Genomic DNA, 15605 nt, shown 5'->3' on the forward strand with positions numbered 1-15605 from the left:
GTATTTCTTGAAAAAGAATATTTAAAGATGCATCCTTTTCATTAGAATAATATTTAATAATTACTTCCGCATAAACTATGGATTTTTAAAGTTAATAGATATTAATTTATCAACGTATAGAACTATCTTTAGACTTAGATAAAATAAACTTACATTAGAAAAAAATAAAATTGACAAATAACATACTGTCTTACTTTTCATCTTCTTGTTTTGTTTTATTTTATTTTGGGGGGAAAAGTATTTCGAGTGCCGTAACAGAAACAGGAGCTCCAAAGGACATCTACGTAACCATTTCATAGTCAGCATCAGTGTTTTATATAATGGAGTGCCATCACTAACATAAAAATCTCAAATCTTCCTTTGTTGTATTGACAAAAACAGCTGGGTAACAAAAATTCAGGTTCCAGCTCATAGAGAAAAAGTATAGAGTGATAATATATAATATCAAATTCACAAAACAACCCTCACCATGAACAAGAGGAAGGTAAAGCTTTTAGGTTTATCAAGAGAATGCAGAACTATGGAGCTTACAAAGGAAATGCAATTATTTCCTCCAACAATGTCTTCACACCTCCAGCCCTGCTGTTGGCAGTAGACAATTGGAAGATTCCTGACTATTTATTTAGTGCTTCACTGCAACAGGATGTATAAAGTCATTTCATTTTAATAAATGTGCAGTGAGTATGAATCTTCATTGTGTGAATTCTTTTATGCTAGAAATATCCATTACATATGAATGTCAGTTGTGGTTTAGCCAGGCTAGGGAAAAATTCAACCAGGGAGACCTAGACTCAATTGGGAAATAGGAAAGGGGCCTCTGATTTTCAGTTTACCAGGTTTACCTCCCCCATCTTCCATATCCCACCTGAAATACAGCAGCACCTGATTTGGTGCCACTTTAAAAGTCTGGATTTCTTTTCAGGTCCTGGAAAACTAAATACCCAGAGTACAGCCTCCCCCACAGCTAGTGAATATCACTTCCAAGATAAATGAATGTTACTCAGTATGTCTCTATGCAGAAGGATAGTTATCCTACAGGGAATGGAGCAGTGATCTCAGAAGACCTTAATTAAGAACAATGGACGCATATGTTCAGGTAAGAAGAAAAATATTCACCAAGGGCTCCCAGGATCCATCCAGGGATATTTTTCCTGAGAATATCCAGAAAAGGATATTATTTTTATCAAAAAATGGATGATAGATTGATGTCTTCCCTGATATCTCTCTATTTCCATTACACAGAATTGTTTGGCTTACACAAAAAAAGGGAGGGAAGAAGTTGTCTGTAAGCAAATCACAATCAACTCCTTCTGTATCCACCATCTGTGGTCCAGAGATAGAAATAAATAAGGCCTGGATATGCCATTTTGAAATTCACACTTTAGTGCACAAATCCAAATATACATAACTTGAATACAGGAAAAATTTATACTGAAAAAGTTGCAAATATGCTCTTAGAAAATAGAAGGAACAAATAACACCATCTTGAGGAAACATCATAAAACGTAACATCACAAATAAGAAATTTGTGCTTTCTCTCTCTCTCTCTCTCTCTCTCTCTCTCTCTCTTCCCCCCCCCCCCCCCGGATTTTCCCAGGATGTTCACCATGCATTGCTGTAGCTTCACATCAGGCCCTTTTGAAGTGGGAGGGAGTTAAATGTAGACTTAAGCAAACTATCTGATGAAAATACAGTTAAGTTTATTTCATAGGGAGTCTAATAATTGTGATCAAATAAACTACTCATTATCTGAACATTACTTTTCTTATAGATCATTCCTCATCATAGGTCGTAAATTTACTTATTCTAAGATAGATAGATAGATAGATAGATAGATAGATAGATAGATAGATAGATAAATAGATAGATAGAAGACATATAATAGATGATAGATCGATAAACATATATATTTAAAATGAGATTCTGGGACTTCATTCAAACTTGTATGTTTCTGAGAAAGAGGTGTTGAAAATATTTTTTGAATATTGGGAGGAGATTGTGAAAATGTTATCCATTATCTCTGAGTAATGGGATTGTACATATTTTTTTTCCTTTTGATTTTGAAATAATTTATGACTCACAAGAAACTGTAAAAATAGTACAGAATACCTGTGTATCTTCACCCCACTTTTCCCAGTGAATCATCTTACACAACCATGGTACATTTTCAAAACCAGGAAATTAACACTGACACAAAGTATTAATTAAACTACATAAGTTATTCAAATTTCACCAGTTTTTACATGCATACAATTTATAGGTAATTTTAATTTTCTTAAGTTTTCTGGCTTTTACCGTTTTTTGTAGAATGTGCATCTATGTATGTAAGAAGATACAATGCAAATAAATAATTATCACTTGCCTATTGTCTTTGCAGAAATGTCTTGACTAGGTTTTCCAAGGTAATGGCATATATGAACAATAATCAGGTTTTAGGAACTACAATCTCCATTTTGATCACTTTTACATTTCCTTCCATACCACTGAGAAAAATTAACAATAATTTCAGGATGTCTACAATGTTAAGCATTCTATCTAAACACTGCACTGCACTATAAAACAATATCCATTACCTAATACCTAAGCAGTTTGGATTATTTATTATTTGCGCATGTGAAACTGAAATATCCACATTGTTTGTTTTGATGGTTTGGTCAACTTTGATCATCTTCTTTCTAGGAAACTATGCCTCATATGAACAATAAATTCAGCCAGTGTCATTTTACTATTTGACATTTTGAAGAATTGACTTGCTTTGGCTGCAATTTTTTTCTTACACTTTTTATCAGAAACTTTCTTGAAATGAAATGCTTCATTATTTTTTTCCCTCATCAACAAGTGTTAATGAATGACATGTGAATGACAGTAGAGGAGTTAAAAAACATGATTGAGGTGTTATTCCTGCAGTCAAGGAGATAAAATGTGCACGCAGATTTCTGTAATACAAGACAGAAAGTGTTAAGAGGCATAAGAGAAATTTACATAAAGTTTAGAGAAGGGGGAGTTACTTCCAGTTACAGAAACATAGAAGACCAGTGGGAAGTTGTATCATATTAACGGGTAAAAGCACAAGCTGTTATGCTGCACAGAAATGTTCTCTTCCTTATTTGCCTCACTGAAATTTAGCTTTTCTCTGGGCTTCATTTCTCTAATCTGTAAAATGGGAATAATTAGTATTTACCCCTTGAGGTTGCTGAGAAGGTAAAATAAAATATTGCATGTAAAATACTCAGGAAGTGCTGAGCACACACATTTTATGTAACTCAGCTTTGTTAAGCATAATATTGACAGAGAAAAAAAGTGGCATTGAGACTGTCTGTTATGATAGAATTTAGTAAAAGTTCTGGACCAGCACTATGCCTCTATTGTCCTGACCAAATCTTCTATAATTTTTTTTCTTTTTTCCAATATGCACAACTATAAACAAGATATTAAATTAGATTGACTTTGTATAATTAGATCTGAGTTCGTCTCTTCTTGTTGTTGTTTTTATTTTTTCTAAAAAAACATTTAAATCTATTTTTATGGCTTTTCTCACAGTGTTCATGCCTCCTTAATGTTTTTCATTGCAATTACATTTATAGACAACCATGGTTGGTTTGTACCAGGGAAATACCGCGTTTCCCCGAAAATAAGACCTAGCTGGACAATCAGCTCTAACGCGTCTTTTGGAGCAAAAATTAATATAAGACCTGGTATTATATTTATTATATTATATTATATTATATTATATTATATTATATTATATTATACCCAGTCTTATAGTAAAATAAGACTGCATTTTATATTAATTTTTGCTCCAAAAGACACGTTAGAGCTGATTATCCAGCTAGGTCTTATTTTCGGGGAAACACGGTAGAGTCTAAGGTAATAGTTTCTAAAGGGCCTTTTTGGCTTATCTTGATTTTGATGATTGAAACAAAAGAATCACTATTTGTCAAACTTCCACTCTACCTCACATTGTTACAGACATGTGTGTGTCTACAGCCTGGGTGGGACCACAGGTCACCATGATGCAAACATGGCCATACATCTGCCAGATCAGCAGTCCACTGGAGATTAGGGACTGGGCTCTCCTGGACTCAGTGAATAAGGACTCTCACTAATGCAAGTCTTTCTGCTCTGTCTCTTCTCTTAACAACTTGCATGGTACTTATTGAGTGGAAGGGAAAAATAATTGGTCATGAGAATATGGCTCAGTGATAATTCGGGCTGGAGCTATTCGAACAACTTGAATTCAAGCCCAAGTATTTCATCCTCATTCCAGCACCTTAAAGCTCTGACCCTAGAACACTGTCCAGTAAAGTTGCTTCAAAAAAGTTATTTGGGGGGTGGAGAGAAGGGTGGGGAAGCGAAGAGAGAAAAAAAAGTTATTTTGAGAAAAAAAATTTAAAAATGGTATTATTGAGTTTGTAGGTTTGGGGTGAAATAAGAGTGTCTATAAATGTTGCCTGAAATGAAAGTTTTTGAAAATATGGACATTTGCTATAAGATACTGGATTTTCTTTGCCTTGATGAAGTTAAAAGACAACTTAATGGACTCTTTCTACCTGAGCAATTTCAAATTTCCTCAAAACTCTTAAACAATTTTAGAAGCATATGCCTGAGAATCCTTTGCAAGTTTATTGAGCAATTTAATAATAAAAAGGAAGCAAAGAAAATAAATCAATGGGAAGATTTTAGCCTAAAAACATTATCTTAACAGCATTCTATATGCCATATAACCACTCATATGTGGTGGCTTGTTAGCGGCTGTGGTCATAAATCTTAGTATCCAGCATATTCAAAGGAGATGATAGACTGCTGGTATCTCTCTATATACAAATACATGATTTTTTAATCTATGAACTGTAATCACTGTTTGGAACTGATGACTTGAAAGCATTTTCTGTAGATAATTCACTTACGCTTAACGTTTACTATGCCTTAGGTAATAATTTCGCTCTTTATCTGAGAGACTCTTAGAGTACCGATTGTATTCACTCAGCTTCTGAATACCAAACCCTAATGATTTCCTACCATTATAGAGTCGTAGTCATAGACCTGCTGCCAGGACCACTGATTGTCACCTGAAATCTGAGCCTTTCATCTTGTTCTCCAAGCCAACTGTGAGCCTGGAAGAAGGAAAAAAACACATCTAGCACTGGATTCCATTACGTCTCCCATACTGGTTTATCAACTTCAGACAGCTCCCCCAGATTTGCTAACTGGGGGCCCGTCCTGCCTTCTGGTACCAACTTCCTTTCTTCCTCTTCAAGACTTTTCCTATAAGTGTCAGTCTACTTCAGTTTTATTTCTTACCCCTAGTGAAATTTTAGTAATTTGTGTGGTTACCATTATAGAAACAGTGTGAAGAGCAGATGTAACCTTTGGCACCAGACATACCTAGGTCAGAATCCAGCTACCACTGGCCATGTGACTATAAGCAGATTTCTAAAACTCTGTAAGCCTTATTTCCTCACAGAGCTGCTATTATGATTAAATTCATTAATACAATGTATTTTTCTGTGTCTAACCTGGAACCTAAATGTACCATGTGATGCCAAAAAAAAAAAAATAATAATAATAATAATAATTTCTTCTCTCTACCTCCTAATGACAGCAACTTCTCATATTGTTGGATGGCTTGGGCACTACTGCATATGGCTAAGCATCCGGAATACTGAACGCAAGATTTCAGAGTGTTGTTCCTCTCTCTCCAGTTGAAGATAAACACAGCCAGACACTAAAATTACACGGGCAGATTTTAATCAGCAATGTACTATTATAATAGGGGAAAGTTTCCAGCATAAACTAACTCAACTTTGATATGTACAGAGGTGATTCAGCCTTTTAAAGAGAGAAGGGGGAAATAGGGAGGGGGAGAGCAACAGCTCAGTAGAGTCAGGGAAGTAAAACATTACCAAAAGTGGAAAGAAGGAGATGATGATCCGTGTGAAACTCAGCTGGTTTTGTTGACTGGTGTTTATGGAAGTTAGCTTTCCACTCTCCCACAGACACTGGGAGACAGGAGTCTATCTTTAGGTGTTGCTGGAACAAACAGGAAATCTTTTTGGCAGCCTTGAGTTTTCTCAGGCAGGTCCCTTAACTGGTGCTAGGGTGATCTTACAGATGCAGCCATGAGCTATTAGAAACTATGTAAATGTTTTATTTAGGTCTTTATAGGCCAAGGTTGAGGCCTAGCTAAGGAAGGGCTCAGAAAAGCTAGAGTTTGGTCAAGGAGAGAATCTTTGTCACGCACACCTCCTGCCTCTTTCCATTGGCATCTGATCTGTTGAAATATACTTCTCCAGCCTGGTTCTCACCCTTCTCATGACATTTTGAACTTGAAAAGAACCCAGAGAACCTGGAAGTCTCTGAAAAGTGTTTCTCCATATGCCTGTGCCTCACCTTTTAGCTCTAGTTCTCCTCAAACCTCTCCCATCCTGTCAGGTATCTCAGACCTCAGAGCTGCATTCCTGTTTCTCTGTGTCACTACAAATGTCCGCACAGACTGCCTCAAATCATGAGACAGGGAAAACACTCATTCTTTATGTGCTCAAGTCTGCTTGTGACAGCCAAGTTTGTTCACCAGCAATCAGTACATCTGTAAATTATATATATACATCTATATATAGAGAGAGATATACTGGCGGTTCCAAAAAAATGTATATACATGATTTGTATTCATCTTTTGTTATTGGCATATATTGAGTATTATAATTTTAGTAAAATTTTCCTTTCTTAAAGTGTATATACTTTTTTTTTTTATTAGTTTCAGGTGCACAAGACAAAGTAATACTTAGACGTTTATCTTTTATATCTCTCACACTGTGTGAACCCCCCTCCCCCCATCCACTATCCCTCTGACATCGCACAGAGCCATTACATTTCCACTGTCTCTATTCCTAATGCTGTACTCCGCTTCATGTAAGTACATACACACACACACATATATATATATATATATATACACACACACACACACACACACACACACATACATATACACACAAACTTGTAGTTGACATTCATTATTGTTCAACTTCAGCTTCAGATGTACAATGCAGTGATCAGGCATCTACATCATACCTGAGGTGGTCTCCCTAATGAGACAAGTGTCCATTGGATAACCTACCAAATCTTTACAACATTATTGATTACATTCCCCAAATTAATTTTCAGAACCCCGTGGCCATCTTGTGCTTACTAACTGTTTTCTAATCCCCTCACCTTCCCACTTATCCCCACCCACCTCCCATCTAGCAACCCTCAGTTTCTCCTCTATGTCTCCAAAACTGTTTCTGATTAGTTCATTCACTTATTCTTTTCTTTAGATTCCACATATAAGTGAGATCATATGGTATTTGTCTTTCTCTGACTTATTTCACTTAACGTAATGTTCTCTAGGTCCATCCATGTTGTAGTAAATGGTAAGATTTCTTTCTTCTTTATGGCTGTGTAATACTCCATTATATAAATGTACCACAGTTTCTTCATCCAGTCATCTACCGATGGGCATTTCAGTTGTTTCCATGTCTTGGCTATTGTGTATAGTGCTGCACTAAACATAGGAGTGCATAAAGTTTTTTGAATTACAGTTTTGTATTTCTACGGATAGATACCTAGGAGTGGAATTGCCAGATCATAAGGTAGTTCCATTTTCAGATTTTTGAGATACCTCCATACTGTTTTCCATAGTGGCTGCACCAATCTGCAATCCCACTAACAGTGCACAAGGGTTCCCTTTTCTCTACATCTGCGCCAACACTTGTTGTTTGTTGATTTATTGATGATAGCCATTTTGACTGGGGTGAGGTGGTATCTCATTGGGTTTTTATTTGCATTTCTCTAATGATTAGTGAGTTTGAGCATTTTTTCATATGTCTGTTTGCCATCTGTATGTCCTTTTTAGAAAAATGTCTCTTCATTTCCTCTGCCCACTTTTTAATTGGGTTGTTTGTTTTTTTGGAGTTGAGTTGAGTGAGTTTTTTATAAATTTGTGATATTAACCCCTTATCAGATACATCATTGGCAAATATCCTTTTCCATTCAGTAGGGTCCCTTTTTGTTTTGTTGATGGTTTCCTTTGCTGTGAAAAAAAAAATTTAGTTTGATGTAATCCCATATGTTTATTTTTTCTCTTACTTCCCTTCCGCAAGGAGATATATCAGTAAAAATCTTACTCCGGGTAATGTCTGTGAAGTTTCTTCCTATATTTTCTTCTAGGAATTTTATGGTTTCAGATCTTACATTTAAGTCTTTAAGCCATTTTGAATTTATTTTTGTATATGGTGTGAGGAGGTTGTCCAGCTTCATTTTTTTGCATATGTGTGTCCAGGTTTCCCAGCACCATTTATTGAATAGACTGTCTTTACGCCACCATATATTCTTGCTTCCATTGTTGTAGATTAAATGGCCATATAGGCATGGATTTAATTCTGGACTTTCTATTCTGTTCCATTGATCTATGTATCTGTTTTTATGCCAGTACCATGCTGTTTTGATTACTGTAGCCTTGTAGTATAATTTGAGGTCAGGTATTGTTATACCTCCCACTATGTTCTTATTTCTCAAGATTGCTGAGGCTATCTGGGGTCTTTCATGGTCCCATATAAATTTTAGGATTATATGTTCTATTTCTGTGAAAAACATCGTTGGTAGTTTGATAGGAATTGCGTTGAATATGTATATTGCCTTAGGCAATATGGACATTTTAACTATATTAATCCTTCCTATCCATGAACATGGTATGTGTTTCCATCTATTTGTATCTTCTTTCATTTCTTTCTTCAGTGTCTTATAATTTTCTGAGTACAGATCTTTTACTTCTTTGGTTAAATTTATTCCCAGATATTTTATAGTCTTTGAAGCAATTGTAAATGGGATTGTTTTTTTAATTTCTCCTTCTGATGTTTTATTATTGGTATATACAAATGCAACTGATTTCTGAATATTAATTTTGTATCCTGCTACTTTACTAAATTCATCTATCAGCTCTAATAGTTTCTTGGTGGAGTCTTTAGGGTTCTCTATATATAGTATCATGTCATCTGCATATAATGACAATTTTACTTCCTCCTTACCGATTTGGATGCCTTTTATTTATTTTTCTTGTCTGATTGCTGTGGCTAGAACTTCCAGCACTATGTTGAATAGAAGTGGAGAAAGTGGGCAACCTTGCCTTGTTCCTGATCTTAAGGGGAATGGTTTTAGCTTTTCCCCATTGAGTATGATGTTAGCTGTGGGTTTATCATATATGGCCTTTATTATGTTGAGATATGATCCCTCTATTCCCACTTTCTTAAGGGTTTTTATCATAAATGGCGGCTGGATTTTATCAAATGCTTTTTCTGCATCTATTGATATGATCATGTGATTTTTATTTTTCATTTTGTTAATGTGGTGTACCACATTAATTAATTTGCGGATGTTGAACCACTCTTGCATACCAGGGATGAATCCCACGTGATCATGGTGTATGATCTCTTTAATGTATTGCTGAATTCTGTTTGCTAATATTTTGTTGAGGATTTTTGCATCTATGTTCATTAGAGATACAGGCCTGTAGTTTTCTTTTTTTGTGGTGTCTTTGTCTGATTTTGGGATCAGGGTGATAGTGGCTTCATAAAAGTGTTTGGGAGTCTTCCTCCTTCTGGATTTTTTGGAAGAGCTTGAGGAGAATAGGTGATAATTCTTTTTGAATGTTTTGTAAAATTCACCTGTAAAGCCATCTGGTCCAGGGCTTTTGTTTGTTGGGAGATTGTTGATTACTGATTCAATTTCCCTGGTGGTAATCAGTCTATTCAGGTTTTCTGTTTCTTCTTGAGTTAGCCTTGGAATGTTGTACACCTCTAGAAAATTGTCCATTTCTTCCAAATTGTCAAATTTGTTGGCATATAGTTGCTCATAGCAATTTCTTAAATTTTTTTATATTTCTGCGGTGTCTGTTGTCACTTCTCCTCTTTCATATCTGATTTTATTAATTTGGGTCCTCTCTCTCTTTTTTTAATGAGTCTGGCTAAAGGTTTGTCAATTTTGCTTATCTTCTCTAAGAACCAACTCTTGGATTCATTGATCTTTTGTATTGTTTTTCTGGTTTCTATTTCATTTATTTCTGTTCTGATCTTTATTATCTCCTTCTTTGTACTCCCTTTGGGCTTATTTTGCTGTTCTTTTTCCAGATCCCTTAAGTGTGAAGATAAACTGTTGATTAGTGATATTTCTTGTTTCTTTAGGTAAGCCTGCAATGCTATGAATTTCCCTCTTAGGACTGCTTTCGGGGCATCCCATAGATTTTGGGTCGTCGTGTTTTCGTTTTCGTTTGTCTTGAGATATCTTTTGATTTCTTCCTTGATCTCCTGGTTGACCCATTCATTATTTAGTAACATGTTATTCAGCCTCCATGAATTGGTGTGTCTTCCAGTTTTTTTCCTGTAGCTCATTTCTAATTTCATAGCACCGTGGGCAGAGAAGACAATTGGTATGATTTCAATTTTCTTAAATTTATCAAGACTTGTTTTGTGGCCTAACATGTGATCTATCTTGGAAAATGTTCCATGTGCTCTTGAGAAGAACGTGTATTCTGCAGCACTGGGGTGAAATGCTCTGAAAATATCGATTAAATCCAAGTGGTCCAATGTGTCATTTAAGGCTGTTGTTTCCATATTGATTTTCTGTCTGAAAGACCTGCCCCTTGTTGCCAGAGGTGTGTTGAAGTCCCCTACTATGATAGTGTTACTGTTGATCTCTGTCTTTATGTCAGTCAATATCTGTTTTATATATTTAGGTGCTCCTATGTTGGGTGCATAGATGTTTACTAGGGTTATGTCCTCTTGTCGGATCGATCCCTTTATTATTATATAGTGCCCATCTTTGTCTTTTAATATGTTCTTCATTTTAAAGTCTATTTTGTCAGATATAAGTATTGCAACTCCAGCTTTTTCCTCATTTACATTTGCATGAAATATCTTACTCCAACCCTTTACTTTCAGCCTGTGTGTGTCTTTTGATCTGAGGTGAGTCTCTTGTATACAGCATATCCAAGGGTCTTGCTTTCTTATCCAGTCAGCCACCCTATGTCTCTTGATTGGAGCATTTAATCCATTTACATTTAAAGTGATTATTGATAGGTACATAGTTATTGCCATTTTTAAGTTTGTAGTTAGATTGTTTTCATCTTTCTTCAATTTGCATTTCTTGCAATGCTGGCTTGGTGGTAATAAATTCCTTTAGCTTATTCTTTTCTGGGAAGCGCTTTATCTCTCCACCAACTTTAAATGATAGCCTTGCTGGATAAAGCAATCTAGGTTGTAGGCCTTTGTTTTCCATCACTTTGAGTATCTTCTGCCACTACCTCCTGGCCTTCAATGTTTCTGTAGAAAAGTCATTTGATAGTCTTATGGGAGTTCCCTTGTATGTAACCCTCTGTCTTTCTCTTGCTGCTTTTAGGATTCTCTCTTTGTCTTTAACCTGCCATTTTAACTATAATGTGTCTTGGTGTGGACCTGTTTGGGTTTATCCTGGTTGGAGCTCTCTGCACTTCTTGGGCTTGTATGTTGTTTTCCTTCATCAGGTTAGGGAAGTTTTCGGACATTATTACTTCAAATATGTTCTCAATCCCTTGCTTTCTCTCTTTACCTTCTGGTATTCCTATGATGCACATGTTGTTGCGCTTGATGTTATCCCAGAGGTCTCTTAAACCATCTTCATTGTTTTTTATTCTTTTTTCTTTCTGTTGTTCTGTTTGGGTGATCTCTGCTAACTTGTCTTCTAAGTCACTGATTCGATCCTCTGCTTCATTGTGTATACATTTTTGGCACCCTCTGTATATATGTGTGTATATATATAAATTCTCAATGAATTATGTTTCGATTTTAACTGCAGGCCTAAATATACAATGTTTGCTTGTCACAAGATTGTCTTAATTTTTATAGCCTAATATTCCTGAAAGAAAATAGGCTCTTATATATATGCAACTCTTTGAATTAGAATGTTTTAATTGTGTCCTTTATTTTTCTAAAGTGTACACAAAAGCACGTCATGTATTTAGCAGTCATTTTCCCCACTTTGAAACACCAGTTTAAATTGGGGTTTACACATATGTAACATGAATAATTCAATAAATATACAATGTGTTTTCTAATGTTTTTGAGGTCAAAGAATGTGTTACACAACCAAAGAGAGCTCAAAAGTTCTTTTCAGTTTTAGGTGAATCTGGTCAGATCTGATTTCCCCTGCATCTTATCTAAAGGCTTTTCTCTCAAGCTCATCTCTGTAGGGCAGACTCATATCCAGCTCCTCGGGTGTTGGTGTATAAACCCCATCCTCCTCTGGGGTGCCATTATAATCCTTTTTAGCTCCATAGCAACTCTCTCCTGTGAGCCTGAGATACCAGATAACTATTATTTACTAAGCTATTAAAATAAAGGATTTTCAGCTTCCTCAGGTGCAGAACTGGAAAGAAGCCTAGAGGCCTGGAAGGCTTACCTGTCTGGCTAAATCCTGCAATCTATCAATTAAGTGCAGAGTGGTTCATGTCACCAGTGCTCAATGGAATCTAATTTCTTATTGTAACTTCTTAGTGCTACAGTCTCTATCTTCTGGTTTCTTGCTATTAAGTCTATTTGTTGCTGGTTTCCTGTTTCTTCCTCTTGAGTAGTACTATAATTAATAGATGCTATTGTTTCTCAGACCCTCTTGGTTGCCACTTAATCATTTTTATTGTGTATGCTAAAGATAAGAAAGTTTTAGAAATGTCATTAAATTCCTGTAACTCTAACTATAGCAGACAACTATAAGCAGGTTACGAAGTATAATAATAGCAGCTGATAAGAACGATTATGTTTCCTACAGGTAAAAAGCAAATGTCTCTTGAATAAATTTGGTAGGTTTCATAAATAAAATAATACTCAGAAACTTTAAAGATTCAAGGAATGTTACAACATGCACAAATCTCATCTAGAGGAAGGGTTGTTAAATGGAAGGATGTGGACGAGAAAACCATGCATGGGCTCTGTGAATAATAAAATAGCTCCCCACATGACTCCCTTATGGTCTTTCTCCTTCTCTGCCCAGCTTCTTTAGTGAATGGACACATCATGATAAAACCAGTTTAACTAAGAATGCTTTAAGGCCAACACTTCTCCATAAAGTCTCATCAATCTATATAGCTTTCATGAGCTGTGTTAAGTCTACCCATAAAATCTTTCTATTGTGTGGCCAGGTCATAAAGGGAAGGTTCACACAGCAAGAAAAACAGATCATCTTAGATAACAAATGGATATTAAATGAGCTCCCTTTTACCATCAAATTTAAAAAGTAAACATGGTTTAATGAAGATCCTTCAGGAACTAAAGATACCATTTGTTCTAAATAAATGAAACTGAAAAAATGGTTGGAAATCTCAAAATAATAAAAAGAGAAGGCGTTTTGTCTAGTGTCTGTCACTGGCAGAGTTAAATGATGTCCATCAAAGAAAGGAAGCTAGTAAAATATTTCTATTGATTTATTGTATTTTTTAAATCTTATTACCATCATGATTAAGGATATGATTTGAAGCATTTGGGAAAATTTTCACAGTTTTTTGTCTAAGGAATGCTTTCTTGCTGAATAGAACTTGAGAATAAATGCTGTCGGACTATCTCTGAATTAAGGGATGATAATAAGTTTCAGCTGGAGAAGAATACCGGTGTGAAGGTACTAATCGCAGGGTTTACCTCTCCTATTTGGCTTCCCTTTATCTTCATAATTTTAGGTTCTAACTACATATTCTAATTCTGAAAAATGCAGTTGATTAGATATAATAAGAAACTCTGAGACAGCAATTAAAGATCTTCTTTATACTAATCATGTAAAGAGCATTTTTTTTTTAGATTAAACACTAGAGAATAGACTGCTTTTGCAGTATCTCCCTAGGCTTACTTTGAAAGTATATGCAAACAATAGCTCAAAATCCAAGGGTAGAAATAATCTTAGGGAATATGGATCTATAGTCAAGAAACCCATGTTTGAAATCCATTTTTACATCTCACTTACCCCACAGTTCATTGTCACCACACATCTTTCAGTTACAAAACACAAAAAGTAATAAAATCTTCCCTCATAGAGATGTAAAACTTGATCAATATGAAATAAAATGCATACATAAATAATTAAAATTACCCTCTATACCAATTGGAAAGAAAACAAGCAAATAAACTACTGTTATTAGTGGTAGCAGAGTACCTGGCATTAGTAAAACTGCAAAGTTTGAGGGCACAGTCCTCTACAAGGCCTCTTCACTTCTGACACTAACTGTAATTCTGAGAGGTTCCTAAAAGCACCATCAGTATTCAGTCAGAGACTCACAGAACTCACCAATAGCTATTATGTTGATGGCTGCAATTTATTACAGGGAAAGAACACAGACTAAAATTAGCCAACGGAAGAAGTACATAGGGTGAAGTCCAGGGAGTTACCAGGCATAGAGTTTCCAGGGAACTCTCCTTATGGAATTAGGACACATTATTCTCCCAACATCAACATATGAAAATATACATGGAACATTGTCAACAATGAAAGTTCACTTGAACTATGGTGTCCAGAGTTCTAATTGGGGCATCATTATGTAAGCATGATTGATTGATTGATTGATTGACCAAATGTTGAACTCAGTCTCCTGACTGACTGATACTGCATGACCCAAAGCTCCTACTCTAAGTCTCATGGTTTGTCTATTTGACATAGCAAACCCCCACTTTAAAACTTCTGGGTCTGGCCTATAATCTGTTTCCCTAAGATCTGGAATGGCCAGCACCTACCCTAAACAAAAACACTCCTATCAGGTATGACATAGTATACCTCCTAGAAACCAAGGGAAAAGGTTAGATCCCCCTTTGGGAAAGGCCAAATTCTTTAATACACAGACAGACTATTCCTTGGTCTTTGTCCAAGGCTCTCTTACAGTAAAATCATTTTGTTTGTCTGGGCATCTACATTTAGAATGGCATCAATATGCCAGACAGAACAATAGTATAATTACAAATACAAGGTGTGATCAAAAAATAAGGTGCATGTTTAAATTTAAAAAAGATTATTACAGTAAAAGACACAGTGCCATTAATCCCCCTCAAAATATCCCCCCTTGCTTCGAACACACTTATCCCATCATTCTTTTCACTTTACTTCATCCTCCATCATAACAACACTCCATGTCACACATCGCTTCTGGTATAGCTATTTCTGTCAAATAAAAACATTATGGTGTGTCCTCATCCAACTTATTCAACATATCTGTCACCGTGCAACTCCTGGCTCTTCCCGAAAGTCAAAATGATTCAGGACAGCAGGACAGCCATGACAGCACAACTGAAGACACTCACAAAAGAGGAGTTCCAGAACTGCTTCAGAAAGTGGCAAGACTGATGGATAAGTGTGTTTGAAGTGAGGGTGAGTATTTTGAGGGTTATTAATGGCAATGTATCTTTTACTGTAATAGTTTTTTTATTTAAACGTTCACTGTATTTTTTATCACACCTCATATACCTAATATTTAGAGGAGCCAGTGTAGGGAAAGGATAGTTTAAAGAAATAACTGATTCATTCTATAAAGTCATTCCCTTGATTTACCATTATTTGTATTTTAT

This window comes from Rhinolophus sinicus, linkage group LG01, assembly GCF_036562045.2.
Source record: "Rhinolophus sinicus isolate RSC01 linkage group LG01, ASM3656204v1, whole genome shotgun sequence".
Classification (NCBI taxonomy): domain Eukaryota; kingdom Metazoa; phylum Chordata; class Mammalia; order Chiroptera; family Rhinolophidae; genus Rhinolophus; species Rhinolophus sinicus.